The following is a 13,819-nucleotide window of genomic DNA, read 5'->3' as shown; positions in this document are numbered from 1 at the left end:
GAAATGTGGCAAAAGGTCGCAAAGTTCAAGGGGGCCGAATACTTTCGCAAGGCACTGTATATACATCTTAAAGACAATTATCAGAATAAAAGACGAAATTCCTTCTGCTTCAACGTTATATCACTAACTTATAAATAGCTGTTGAAAGAACTATTCAATCATAACACCATGCTAAATAAAAAGCTTTAATCATCCATTCGCCAGGTCTGATGTTCGTGACTTTATTATTTTGACAAAGTGGACCGCGTTTCATAACAATCTAGAGAAGATCTATGGATAGAGTCCATATACAAGCGACAGAAAACACTCAAATTATATAAATGTTTTGTGAAAATTGTAAATGGATGCTTAATCATTCACAGGTTGAGTTCATAAAGGAGTGCACTGTGAGTGTGTATATGGGCCATACAGACTTGTCAATTACTTCAGAGCTCTCTACAGATTGGCGTACCTATAGAAAGTAGAGCTAGTCAGCTCTCTACAGATTGGCGTACCTATAGAAAGTAGAGCTAGTCAGCTCTCTACAGATTGGTGTACCTATAGAAAGTAGAGCTTGTTTTCTTACACTACCGTACTCACTCTGTATAGCACATGGCCTCACATGTGAATGCTTAAAGAGATAGGTGGGGTTAAGATTTAAGATGGTGTAAATTAAGCTGAATGGGTGTAGACAAAGAGGAGCTCTCCAGTCAGTGTACCAAAACATTCAAGGACCATTTTCTCAAAAGTGGGGTTACAAGTTGATCAACTTTCAAAGCATAATTACCTTCCCATTGTTTTTCAACTGTAGTGTATGATATTGTGTAACATTTTCTAGCTCTGATTCTCTACTTTTGTCCAATTTAAAAAACACAATTTCTAATTTTGCTACCCCCCCCCCCCCCAGTCACTTATAGTTGAAGTCGGAAGTTTACATACACCTTAGCCAAATACATTTAGACTCAGTTTTTCACAATTCCTGACATTTAATCCTAGTAAAATGTCCCTGTCTTAGGTCAGTTATGATCAAAACTTTATTTTAAGAATGTGAATTTTCAATAGTAGAGAGCTTTAACTTCCTGACTGATGTCTTGAGATGTTGCTTCAATATATCCACATAATTGTCCTACCTCATGATGCCATCTATTTTGTGAAGTGCAGCAGTCCCTCCTACAGCGAAGCAACCCCACAACATGATGCTGTCACCCCGTGCTTCATGGTTGGGATGGTGTCTTCGGCTTGCAAGCCTCCCCCTTTTTCCTCCAAACATAACGATGGTCAAAATGGCCAAACACTTCTATTTTTGTTTCATCAGACCAGAGGACATCTTTCCAAAAAGTACGAACTTCATCCCCATGTGCAGTTGCAAACCGTAGTCTGGTTGTTTTTATGGCGGTTTTGGAGCAGTGGCTTCTTCCTTGCTGAGCGGCCTTTCAGGTTATGTCGACATAAGACTCGTTTTTACTGTGGATATAGATACCTTTGTACATGTTTCCTCCAGCATCTTCACAAGGTCCTTTGCTGTTGTTCTGGGATTGATTTGCACGTTGCGCACACTGAGTTTGAAGGTAGGCCTTGAAATACATCCACAGGTACACCTCCAATTCACTCAAATGATGTCAGAAGCTTCTAAAGCCATGACATAATTTTCTGGAATTTCCCAGCTGTTTAAAGGCACAGTCAATTTAGTGTATGTACACTTCTGACCCACTGGAATTGTGATACAGTGAATTATAAATGAAATAATCTGTCTGTAAACAATTGTTGGAAAAAGTACTTGTGCCATGCACAAAGCAGGTGTCCTAATCGGCTTGACAAAACTATAGTTTGCTAACAAGAAATTTGTGGAGTGATTGAAAAACAAATTTTAATGACTCCAACCTAAGTCTATGTTAACTTCCGACAACTGTATATCACAAATAAAGCTGGTCTGTCAGAGAGGGATGCCTCGTCTTCAACATATATTTATATCTGAACTGAATGTTCCACAACATTGTGCCCTGTGTCATGTTTGTTAGGCACCAGTTGTAAAAAAACTGACTGAAACAGGTAGGGACTAGCTTGAGTTGTCTAATAAGAATCATAGATTAAAGTTTTCAGCTGCAAAACATTTAAAAAACGTTTTCCACTGTGTGCCCTAATGAACATTATCCAACTGAACGTGGTCAAAATGAACATGTCTAGATGACACCGTGGTACTTCTGGTTAAGTTGATAGAAAGTCTTTAGAAACCCCTACTGAGCACATGATATACACTGAAAAAAATGCAACATGTAAAGTGTTCGTCCCATGTTTCATGAGCTGAAAAAAAATATCCCAGAAATCTTCCATCTGCACAAAACGCTTATTTCTCTCAAATGGTGTGCACAAATTAGTTTACACCCCTGTGAGTGAGCATTTCTCTTTTGCCAAGATAATCCATCCACCTGACATGTGTGGCATATCAATACGTTGACTAAACAGCATGATCATTACACAGGTGTACCTTGTGCTGGAGACAACAAAAGGCCACTCTAAAATGTGCAGTTTTGTCACACGACACAATGCCACAAGTTGAGGGAGAGTGCAATTGGAATGTTGATTGCAGGAATGTCCACCAGAGCTATTGCCAGAAAATGTAATGTTCATTTCTCTACCATAAACCGCCTCCAATGTCGTTTTAGAGAATTTGTCAGCACATCCAACTGGCCTCACATCCGCAAACCACGTACTGTATATGGGGTCGTGTGGGCGAGCGGTTTGCTGATTTCAACATTGTGCCCCATGATGGCAGTCAGGTTATGGTATGGGTAGGCATAAGCTACGGACAACAAACACAATTGCATTTTATCGATGGCAATTTGAATGCACAGAGATAGCGTGACAAGATCCTGAGGCCCATTGGCGTGCTATTCATCCATCATCTCATGTTTCAGCATGATAATCGAAGGCCCCATGTTGCAAGGATCTGTACACAATTCCTGGAAGCTGAAAATGTCCCAGTTCTTCCATGGTCTGCATGCTCACCAGACATGTCACCCATTGAGCCTGTTTGGGATGCTCTGGATCAATGTGTACGACATTGTGTTCCAGTTCCCGCCAATATCCAGCAATGTTGCACAGCCACTGAAGAAGAGCGGGACAACATTCCACAGGCACAATCAACTCCATGCGAAGGAGATGTGTCGCGCTTGAGCAAATGATGGTCACACCAGATACTGACTGGTTTTCTGATCCACGCTCTTACCATTTTTTAGGTATCTGTGACCAACAGATGCATATATTTATTCCTGGTCATGTGAAATCCATAGATTAGCGCCTAATGAATTTATTTAAATTGACTGATTTCCTTAAACGAACTGTAACTCAGTAAAATCTTTTACATTTTTGCATGTTGCGTTTATATATATTTTTCAGTATATAACAGAGTACTAACATCTAGTATAGGATTATTTGCTTTCTTCTCCTATTTAATCTCTCGTGGACAGACAACAGAAATATAAGCATCTGACCAAATTGCTCAAGATTTTAGTTCTGGGTTAACCGAGATTATCGCTTTGCAGACAACCAAACCTGGTAAAAAACAGACTGCGATAACATACAGTACAGGTTATTTCTGTGACTGATTGGTGGTGGCAGTAATCCCTATAAAGATTAAATGATGCATTCAAAGACATTCAATAAGTCAATATAATGATTTTGCATAGTCAGAAGACTTTGTAATTAGGGTGTGACCCATTCAAGTCACAGGGGGCAGTAGGGGGTAGCAAGTACACACACACACACACTGATTAAAATATTGATCCATATTTTCTGTCTCATTCTAGAGTCTAGTCTCTAGTCGCCATGAGGCAGGGAAATAGAATTACTAGGAGAAATTCCCATTCAAGTACATTTTCTGTGATGGTGGAATGGCAGCCATAGTGGGTGTAGCAACCCATAAGAGTGAAGTAGGAAGTTGTTCTATTTCTATGAGTCAAGGTCTATACCAGGGAGGCACAGCTCTGACTTAGTTTATACTGTAGAGTCTAGTCTCTAGTCGCCATGGTCTAGAGGCAGAGAAATAGAATTACTAGGAGAAATTCCCATTCAAGTACATTTTCTGTGATGGTGGAATGGCAGCCATAGTGGGTGTAGCAACCCATAAGAGTGAAGTAGGAAGTTGTTATATTTCTATGAGTCAAGGTCCATACCAGGGAGGCACAGCTCTGACTTAGTTTAGGCTGTTCCCACACACACACTCTAGCCATAGTGTCAACCAATACCCTAGTGGATACAGTCATACAGTGTGAGTGTAAAAGTGTGTGTTTTGCTTGAATAAAACTGTAATGTTATGCTAGTGAATTAAACTACATTGTGAGAGTGTTTGTGTCTGAATTTGAAAAGCGTATGACGGGGAACATGTACTGTATGCGTGGGTGTCTACTTGTGTGTGTGTATTTGTCTTAGTGGGAGTGTGTGCAGCACTAGGAAATAGAGCCGGTGTTGACTGGCGTGTTCAGAGTGGATGTGACAGAAGCTCAGTGCTGAACACGCTGTGTGCCCGTCTTTCTCCCAGCTCGCAGGCCTGTGAAAATCACTAAGACCCCTGATTCCCACTGAGTCCATGTCACAACAGCCATTGTGTGAGCCCGGTCATGGAGGCTAGCAAAGCGAATTACAGCCGCGCCCCAACTGTCCAAATACAACTTAGCTAGTCAATCCTACAGCCTCTCACCAGGCCTCTGCAAGCAGGCCAGTACAATTAATGGTTCCAACCCCAACATTTGACCAACTCAGATACAGCAAGTTAGTAGCTCCTACAGCCTCTTACCAGGCCTTGACCAGTGCACCCACCATCAGCACAAGTAGTGGTTCCAACTCAACATTTAAACAACTCTTACATAACATCAAAGCATTTACCTGTATTTACCACACAAATCATACATAACAACAGGTGTGTCAGCTAGAGTGTGTTTTGTCACAGATGTAAGAATGTGTTGAGGTGTCGAGAGGCAAAACCGTTACTTATTGCGGAAATCGAGGAGAGAGGTCAAAGTCAGTGTCTGTGAGTGTGTGCCACACAGCTCTGGTCCTTGTAGTGTAATGTTTGCTCTGTGGATTACATATGCTCCCAATATTTTACTACCATAGCTGTCATAAATGAGTTGCTAGTGTCTTGTCTGTAGTTCATAAAAAGGTGTGTGACCTTGACCTTGTCTCTTGCCTGGATTCAGATTCCCAATGCATCTCCCCCCTACAGATTCTCTACAGAAAACAGAAAACACAATTTTCTACAGAAAACACAATTTTCATTTACTTTCAAACCAGCATTAAGGACTATTGAATGTATTTAATTTGAACCTTTTGTTCTCAACAATTCAGTGACACACTCCAAGGACTGAGCACCCTTTCTAGATTTTGTAAAATATTTATATTTATGGTTGGAGCGCCAGCACACCACTACTCAGGGGGGCGAGGGGTCTTCATACGACATGTGATGTTGTAGGTGTCCTGGAGGGCAGGCAGTGTTCAACCAATAGTTGAACTTAGGACGGAGTTCGAACTGTAAGAGTCCTTGCAGTCGTGGGTATACAGGGAGTACAGGAGGGGACTGAGGACGCACCCTTGTGGGGTCCCGGTGTTGAGAAGCAAGCAGGTAACATTGCCTAGCTTCACCACCTGGGGACAGCCCGTCAGGAAGTCCAGGACCCAATTGCATAGAGAGGAGTTCATTCCCAGGGCTGTAAGCTTTGTAGTGAGCTTAAAGGGCACTATGGTATTGAAGACCGAGCTGTAGTCGAAGAACAGGAGGTAACGCCCTGAGCTAGAGAGAGATGAAAATGTCCAAAAACACAACTGCCAGCTGGTCTGCTCATACTTTGAGGGCATGGCTAGGGATGCCATCTGGGCCGGCAGACTTATGAGGGTTAAAACGGTTGAATGACTTACAAACAGTGCATTTGTAAATTATTCAGACCCTTTGAGTTTTTTCACATTTTGCTATGTTACAGCCTTATTCTAAAATTGATTAAATTGTTGTTTTTCCTCATCAATCTACACACAATACCACATATGGACAAAGCAAAAACATGTTTTTAGAAATCTACATAAGTATCCAGACCCTTTAATCAGTACTTTGTTGAAGCAGCTTTGACAGTGTCAGGTTGGATGGGAAGCGTCGCTGCACAGCAATTTTCAGGTCTCTCTAGAGATGTTCGATCGGGTTCAAGTCTTGGCTCTTGCTGAGCCACTCAAGGAAATTCAAACTCCTTCAATGTCTTGTTATCTTGTTGGAAGGTTAACATTTGCACCAGTCTGAGGTCGCTAGCCCGAACTCTGAAAAACAGCCCCAGACCATTATTCCTCCTCTACCAAACTTGACAGTTTGCACTATGCATAGGTGCGTTCTCCTGGCATCCATCAAACCCAGATTCATCCATCGGACTGCCAGATTCTGAAGCATGATTCATCACTCCAGAGAACGTGTTCCTTGTTCTGGAGTCCAGTGGTGGCGAGTTTCACACCACTCCAGACAACGCTTGGCATTGCGTATGGTCATCTTAGGCTTGTGTGAGGCTGATCGGCCATGGAAACCCATTTCGTGAAGCTCCCGACATACAGTTCTTGTGCTGACGTTGCTTCCAGAGGCAGTTTGGAACTTGGTAGTGAGTGTTGCAACTGAGAACAGACGATGTTTATGCTCTACGCGGTTCAGCACTCAGCGGTCCTGTTCTGTGAGCTTGTGTTGCCTAACACATTGCGGCTGAGCCATTGTTGCTCCTAGATGTTTCCACTTCACAATAACAGCTCTTACAGTTGACCGCGGCAACTCTAACAGGGCTGAAATTTTACAAACTGACTTGTTGGAAAGGTGGCATCCTATGACAGTGCCAAGCAGAAAGTCACTGAGCTCTCCAGTAAGGCCATTCTACTTACAGTGTTTGTCTATGGAAATTGTGTGGAGATGTGCGAGATTTAATACACCCGTCAACAACCGGTCTGGCTGAAATTGCCGAATCCACTAATTCTAATTAATGGTACATTGTATTTAAAGGGATGCCTTTACATAAATGTACTTAAAACCCTATTGAATGAAAATATGTTGGGAGAGTTTCCAGCAGTTGAATTACATTTATTCAGCTTGTACATGGGAGCTACACCAGCCTAAGGTATGTCTGTATACCAACTACTGGGAAGTGCTTAAATCAAAACATGTAGGAAAGGTATACAAGTCTGAATCGTGCCAGAAGTGATTTGAATAATATATTTTTTTTATGGATAAACGTTTGAAATGAATAGTTTCTCCTTTTCGGTTTATTGAGAAGTAACTGAAAGAAAAAATATATAATTTAATGAATTTTACTTCACTTACTGAACTAACTGACTTCAATTCAAATTGACTCCAAACCTGCTGTTGTGTCGTCCAGGTGAGAGAGGAGCTTTGGGGATGATGGGGGTCCCAGGACACCCCAGTTCCACAAAAACATGTGGCCCCTCAGGATCCAAAGAAACCAAGGGAATGCAAGGAGATGCAGGTCAGCTCCTCATGATAGTGACCATCACCAACATAATTTCTAACAAGATCTGACTTGTTGGAAAGGTGGCATCCTATGACAGTGCCACGTTGAAAGTCACTGAGTTCTTAAGTGAGGCCATTCTACAGCAAATGTTTGTCTCTGGAGATTACATGGCTGTGTGCTCAATTTTATACACCTGTCAGCAGTGGGTTTGGCTGAAATAGCCAAATCCACCAATTTCAAGGGGTGTCCACATACTTTTGTATATATATAGTGAATCTTGTAGCAAAGAGAAGTTCAGTACAGGTATGGGATTGAAGAAAACAGACTGAAAAGGAGGGACTAACTGAACCACCTGTTGTCCATTGCAAAATTATTTAAAACATTTTCCGTTGGATGTTCTAATGAGCATGACCCAGGTATGTTCTTTACATCGACAGTTTGGGGAAGGGTTGAAGGGGAAAGGAGAGGAGAATAGGTAGTGATGAGCTGCTTGTTGACATAAGAGGATGGAGCAGAACAGCTCCCTGCACAAGCCTTTGATTACTACCGCAACTACTGCCATCAGTCTCCTGGAGGGAGAGACTCAGATGCAGTGCATTCGGAAAATATTGAGACCACTTGACTTTTTCCAACATTTTGTCACGGTACAGTCTTATTCTAAAATGGAGTAAATGTGTTTTTTTCCCCTCATAAATCTGGCTGCCATTACAGCCTCAAGTATTCTTGGGTATGACGCTACAAGCTTGGCACACCTGTATTTGCGGAGTTTCTCACATTCTTCTCTGCAGATCCTCTCAAGCTCTGTCAGGTTGGATGGGGAGCATCGCTGAACAGTTTTTTTAGTTCTCTCCAGAGATATTTGATCGTGTTCAAGTCCGGTCTCTGGCTGGAGACTTGTCCCAAAGCCACTCCATTCAGAGACTTGTTCAGAAGCCACCCCTGCGTTGTCTTGGCTGTGTGCTTAGGGTCGTTGTCCTGTTGGAAGGTAAACATTCGCCCCAGTCTGAGGTCCTCAGCGCTCTGGAGCAGGTCAAGCATCTCTCTGTACTTTGCTCCATTCATCTGTCCCTCGATCCTGACAAGTCTCCCTGCTGCAGAAAAATATCCCTACACCTTGACGCTGCACCACCATGCTTCACTGTAGGGATGGTGCCAGGTTTCCTCCAGACGTGACGCTTGGCATTCAAGCCAAAGAGTTCAATCTTGGTTTAAACAGACCAGAGAATCTTGTTTCTCATGGTCTGAAAGTCCAGGTATGTTGTGTCTTTGGCTATGCCAGATTAAGTGATAAGACATGCTATTCTATAAAATAATTTCTCCGCAATTAATATCACCTGATTGAGCTAAATCTAATGTAAATGTAATTAACTAGAGTCGGGCACCACAAAATAATATTTATAGAGCTGTTATCTTCCAAATAAACTCTTAAAGACCTAATAATATTTGACATCAATAGCAGTCAATATCAATCGTCACCTTAATTCAGTTTCATCTGAAAGTTGTAAATTATTTTATCTGCACGAATCCTGGCTAACAAGTTGAATCAGCAATACAAAATTGAGTTTAATTATTTATTTACTAAATACCTAACTAATCACACAGAATTACACATACACACAATTCATCATAACTTGATAACAAATTACGTCATAAAGGAAAACGTCCCTGGCGGGCGGAACAGATATGACAGCTTGATACACAAAAGAAAAGGGGCTGGGTTGAGAGAAAGATCGGGAAGACTGAGGAACAAAGGGGAGAAGCTGTGCTATCGTAAATACAGTATCGTATGCATTCTAAATTACCGCCCATTTGGAAAAGGAAAATGCAATTGTCAGGATTTGGCCAGGGTTGTTCCGGTTTTTGGTCACTAGATGCCCCCATTGTGCTTTTTGACCTTTTGTTTTCCCTTGTTCCCCATTATTATTTGCACCTGTGCCTCGTTTCCCCTGATTGTATTTAAACCCTTAGTTTTCCTCAGTTCTTTGCTCTGTGTTTGTATGTTAGCACCCAGCCCTAGTATTCTGTGAACTCTTGTTGATCCCGGTGGACTCTCTTGTGGAATTCTGTTTTTGTTCTTGTTTATTTATTTTTGAGTATCTTTTGAGGCTTTTTATGCTATTCCTACCACCTTGTGGATTTACCTTTTTTGTCTTGGAGGATTACCTTTGTTCTTGTGGAATTCCTTTTGAGGTTGTGGAGTTACATGTTTTCCTGAAGGACTTCTCTTTTTACTTCATTAAATACACCGTCTCAAGTACTGCTGTGTCTGCCTCATCTTCTGGGTTTTGCCGACTATTCGTGGCTCAGTAGGTTAAGTGACTGTTTCTCACTCCGGAGACCCGGGTTCGTAACCGGGCCCTGACAGCAATAAATATTTACTCTGAGCTGCGCTTCGGTAGGCTGGTGGTAGATGGAAGGCTGTGTTGCCCAATCGAGTCCTTTGAAGAATGTCTCTGGTGGTCACTCTGTCTGTTCTTCCTAACCTGCGGTTGCTAACTCAACGGCTAGCTTCTGTAGTGAATAAGAGTTCAAAGTTCATACCATTCGCAACCAAGGCTCACGCTGATGTTGGCCTCGTTCTGTAGTTATTATCTGAACCATTTTGACATAGGACTGTCGTCCTACATCCCCGGAACAGGAAGTTCTATTGTCGTCAAGGCTTTATATACAACCTCTGTATCTTCACGTGGGCGGGCCACTGAGTGAGCAGCCCTATCTTATGAAAACCACATCTCACATTTTAGAAGCTAAAATCACATTTCATCCCCTCACAAATAATTTAATATTCAAACATCTAAATTGAACAACAATTCCATGTGAATCCGAAAACTCTGATGTGTAGACTTTCCACTGTAGAGTTTATGTCATCTTATCATTGATGAGAATGTCTCAGATGACAACCGAACTGACATCATATTCATTAAGTACCACCACATATGTTCCATTGGTTGGATTACCAGAATATAGCTTATTTCCCCCCATATTCTGACGTTCCCAGAATCTCTATGTTAACCAAGGGTTTTGCAAATGTAACCTCAGTAGGGTAGAGAGGAAAAAGGGGGGAAGAGGTATTTATGACTGTCATAAACCTAACCCCCAGGCCAACGTCATGACAGTTGCCTTTTGGCAAACTCCAAGCAGGCTATCATTTGCCTTTTACTGAGGAGTGGCTTCCGTCTGGCCACTCCACCTGATTGGTGGAGTTTTGCTGAGATGGTTGTCCTTCTGGAAGGTTCTTCCATCTCCACAGGAATTCTGGAGCTCTATCAGAGTGACCATCGGATTCTTGGTTGCCTCCCTGACCAAGGCCCTTCTCCCCCGATAGCTCAGTTTTGCCAGGTAGCCAGCTCTAGGAAGTCTTGGTGGTTCTGAATTTCTTCCATTTAAGAATAATGGAGGCCACTGTGTTCTTGGGGACCTTCAATGCTGCAAAAATGTTTTGGTACCATTCCCTAGATCTAGGCCTCGACACAATAGACAATATACATTCGACCTCATGGCTTGGACCTTATATAGACAAGCATGTGCCTTTCCAAAACATGTCCAATCATTTGAATTTACCACAGGTAGACTCCAATAAAGTTGTAGAAACATTTCAAGGACGATCAATAGAAATAGGATGCACCTGAGCTCAATTTCAAGTCTCATAGCAATGGGTCTGAATACTTATGTAAATAAGTATTCAATGTAAATTAATATTTGAATACATTTGCAAAAAAAAAAAAAAAACCTGTTTTCAGTTTGTCATTGTGGGGTATTGTGTGTAGATTGATGATTTAAAATCCATTTTAAAATAAGGTTGTAACATAACAAAATGTGGAAAAAGGGAAGGGATCTGATACTTTCCGAATGCACTGTAGCACTGCCAACAACTATCAACAACAGAGCCCACACACACACAGACACAGACACACACACACAGTGGCTGTGAATTTAGACACACATTTCAATGGATCTGGTAGTGGTTTATATAGGACCTAATGGTTTATATGGTCTCGATGATATCACCTGTGTGGCATTAGAGATGTTGAGGCTGATTGGCTCTCTCCCTGATCAGAGTGTCCGCATGCCTCGCTCTCAAACCCAGTTACACGAGACAGATAAGCGTTCTGGGGTACGAGAGTGGACGCATGAGTGACAGCCATGCTTCCCCTACTATACACACACTAGGCCTGTCCGAATACCTGTATTTGCGTTCTAAACAGCACTGATTGAGTATGCCTTTGCACAAATAGGAAATCAACGTTTTATAGTAAACTTCGACTTTCAAACTTCGACAATTGAGTAAGCTTTAAATGCCAGAAAGTCTAAATTATTTAGGCTTTTCAACAAGTACGGATTCACTGCATCAGATAAGGGGATAAGGAGACGGGCTGTGCCAAAATGAATGAATGGTGCATTCTCAGCATGGATGAGGCTAGTATGTTAATATTTGTTGCTTACGGCATACATTTCTACTACAGAGTACTTTCTAATTAGTTTGTAGTACAATTAGTACACCGTATTTAATTTTCATAAGTAGGCAAGACAGATTTCAGACACAGCAATATACAAGTACAGCCACAAACCAGGATCAGTACTTAATATATTGAAGTAATTCATTAAAGTTTAATCATGATGAATTAATGCAAAATTACAAGCCTTTGAAAAGACAGTGTATGATTAACCATGAGAATTGGAAAGACACACAGCCGATCCAGCATAAAGCACAATGCCATGGGCACTGTTGGGAACTCAGGCACACAGACACAATGTGGCAGCAATGTTTCTGGAAGATTCACGCAATGCTGCATTAATTTAATTATACAGTATGGGTACAATATGGGTCTGATAAAAAAATCCTAACTGAAAATGCTTAAATTGCACATACAGTACCATTCAAAAGTTTGAACACACCTACTAATTCAAGGCTTTTTCTTCATTTTTTACTATTTTCTACATTGTAGAATAATAGTTAAGATATCAAAACTATTAAATAACACATACAGAATCATGTAGTAACCAAAACCAGTGTTGAACGAATCAAAATACAGTTTATATTTTAGAATCTTCAAAGTAGCCACCCTTTGCCTTGATGACAGCATGGCACACTCTTGACATTCTCTCAACCAGCTTCACCTGGAATTGTTTTCCAACAGTCTTGAAGGAGTTTCCACACATGCTGAGCACATGTTGGTTGCTTTTCCTTCATTCTGTGGTCCAACTAATCCCAAACAATGTCAATTGGGTTGAGGTCAGTGATTGTGGAGGCCAGGTCATCTGATGCAGCACTCCATCACCCTCCTTCTTAGTCAAATAGCCCTTGCACAGCCTGGAGGTGTGTTGGGTCATTGTCCTGTTGAAAAACAAATGCTAATTTGAGCTGTTCTAGCCATAATATGGACTTGGTCTTTTCCCAAATATGGCTATCTTCTGTATACCACCCTTGTCACAAGACAACTGATTGGCTCAAATGCATTAAGAAGGAAAGCAATTCCACAAATTAACTTTCAACAAGGCACACCTGTTAATTGAAATGCATTTCAGGTGACTACCTCGTGAAGCTGGTTGAGAGAATGCAAAGTGTGCAAAACTGTCAAGGCAAAGGGTGGCTACTTTGAAACATCTCAAATATAAAATGTATTTGTTTTACACTTTTTTGGTTACTACATGATTCCATATATGTTATTTCATAGTTTTGATGTCTTCATTAGAACCAGGTTGCTGGCACTGGTTACAGTTTGAAGCTGAGTGGGCAACTTGATGAAGATGTAATATTTAGTCAATATTTAAATCACCCAGAACATATACCTCTCTGTTGATATCACTTACATTATGTCGGCCAATGCCCCTGGTGTAATTATGACAACTCAGCGTCACAATGGTAGGGATTAGCTGAGCTGGGCTTGGGTCATTGATAAGTCATTGTCTCAACACTGCCTTATAATGCTGTGAAAGGATCCAGGAACCCAAATGATTTGGGTGGATCCCATCCTCCTTATAAAACGTGTTTTGTTTCCAAACGGTAGCGAAATATCACATAGCCAATTGTGAAAAGAAAGAATCCCGCTAAAGCGTTCAATTCCATGATTCAGGAGGGCACAGGGCCAGATATAATTGGTCTTATGCTAGTGTCTAGCAGAGCCAATCAGCTCTTAATTTCATTAAAACTCACATGGACTACGATAGAATCAATTTACATGTCCTGAGGTACTACATTCAGGAGCAGCTTAGTCATGTTATTTACTCGCGCTCCGGGATAGGACACAAGTTGAAGAAGTGATCATTCTTTAACTCGTGTTTTTCTACTCAATTTAAATGGACACGGACAAAACTAAATTTCCTAAAACTCAATTGTCCATTTGAAAGTGAATAGAAGC

This window comes from Oncorhynchus mykiss, chromosome 15, assembly GCF_057628025.1.
Source record: "Oncorhynchus mykiss isolate SJ-2025 chromosome 15, ASM5762802v1, whole genome shotgun sequence".
Classification (NCBI taxonomy): Eukaryota; Metazoa; Chordata; class Actinopteri; order Salmoniformes; family Salmonidae; genus Oncorhynchus; species Oncorhynchus mykiss.
Note: the sequence above shows the minus strand (reverse complement) of the source record.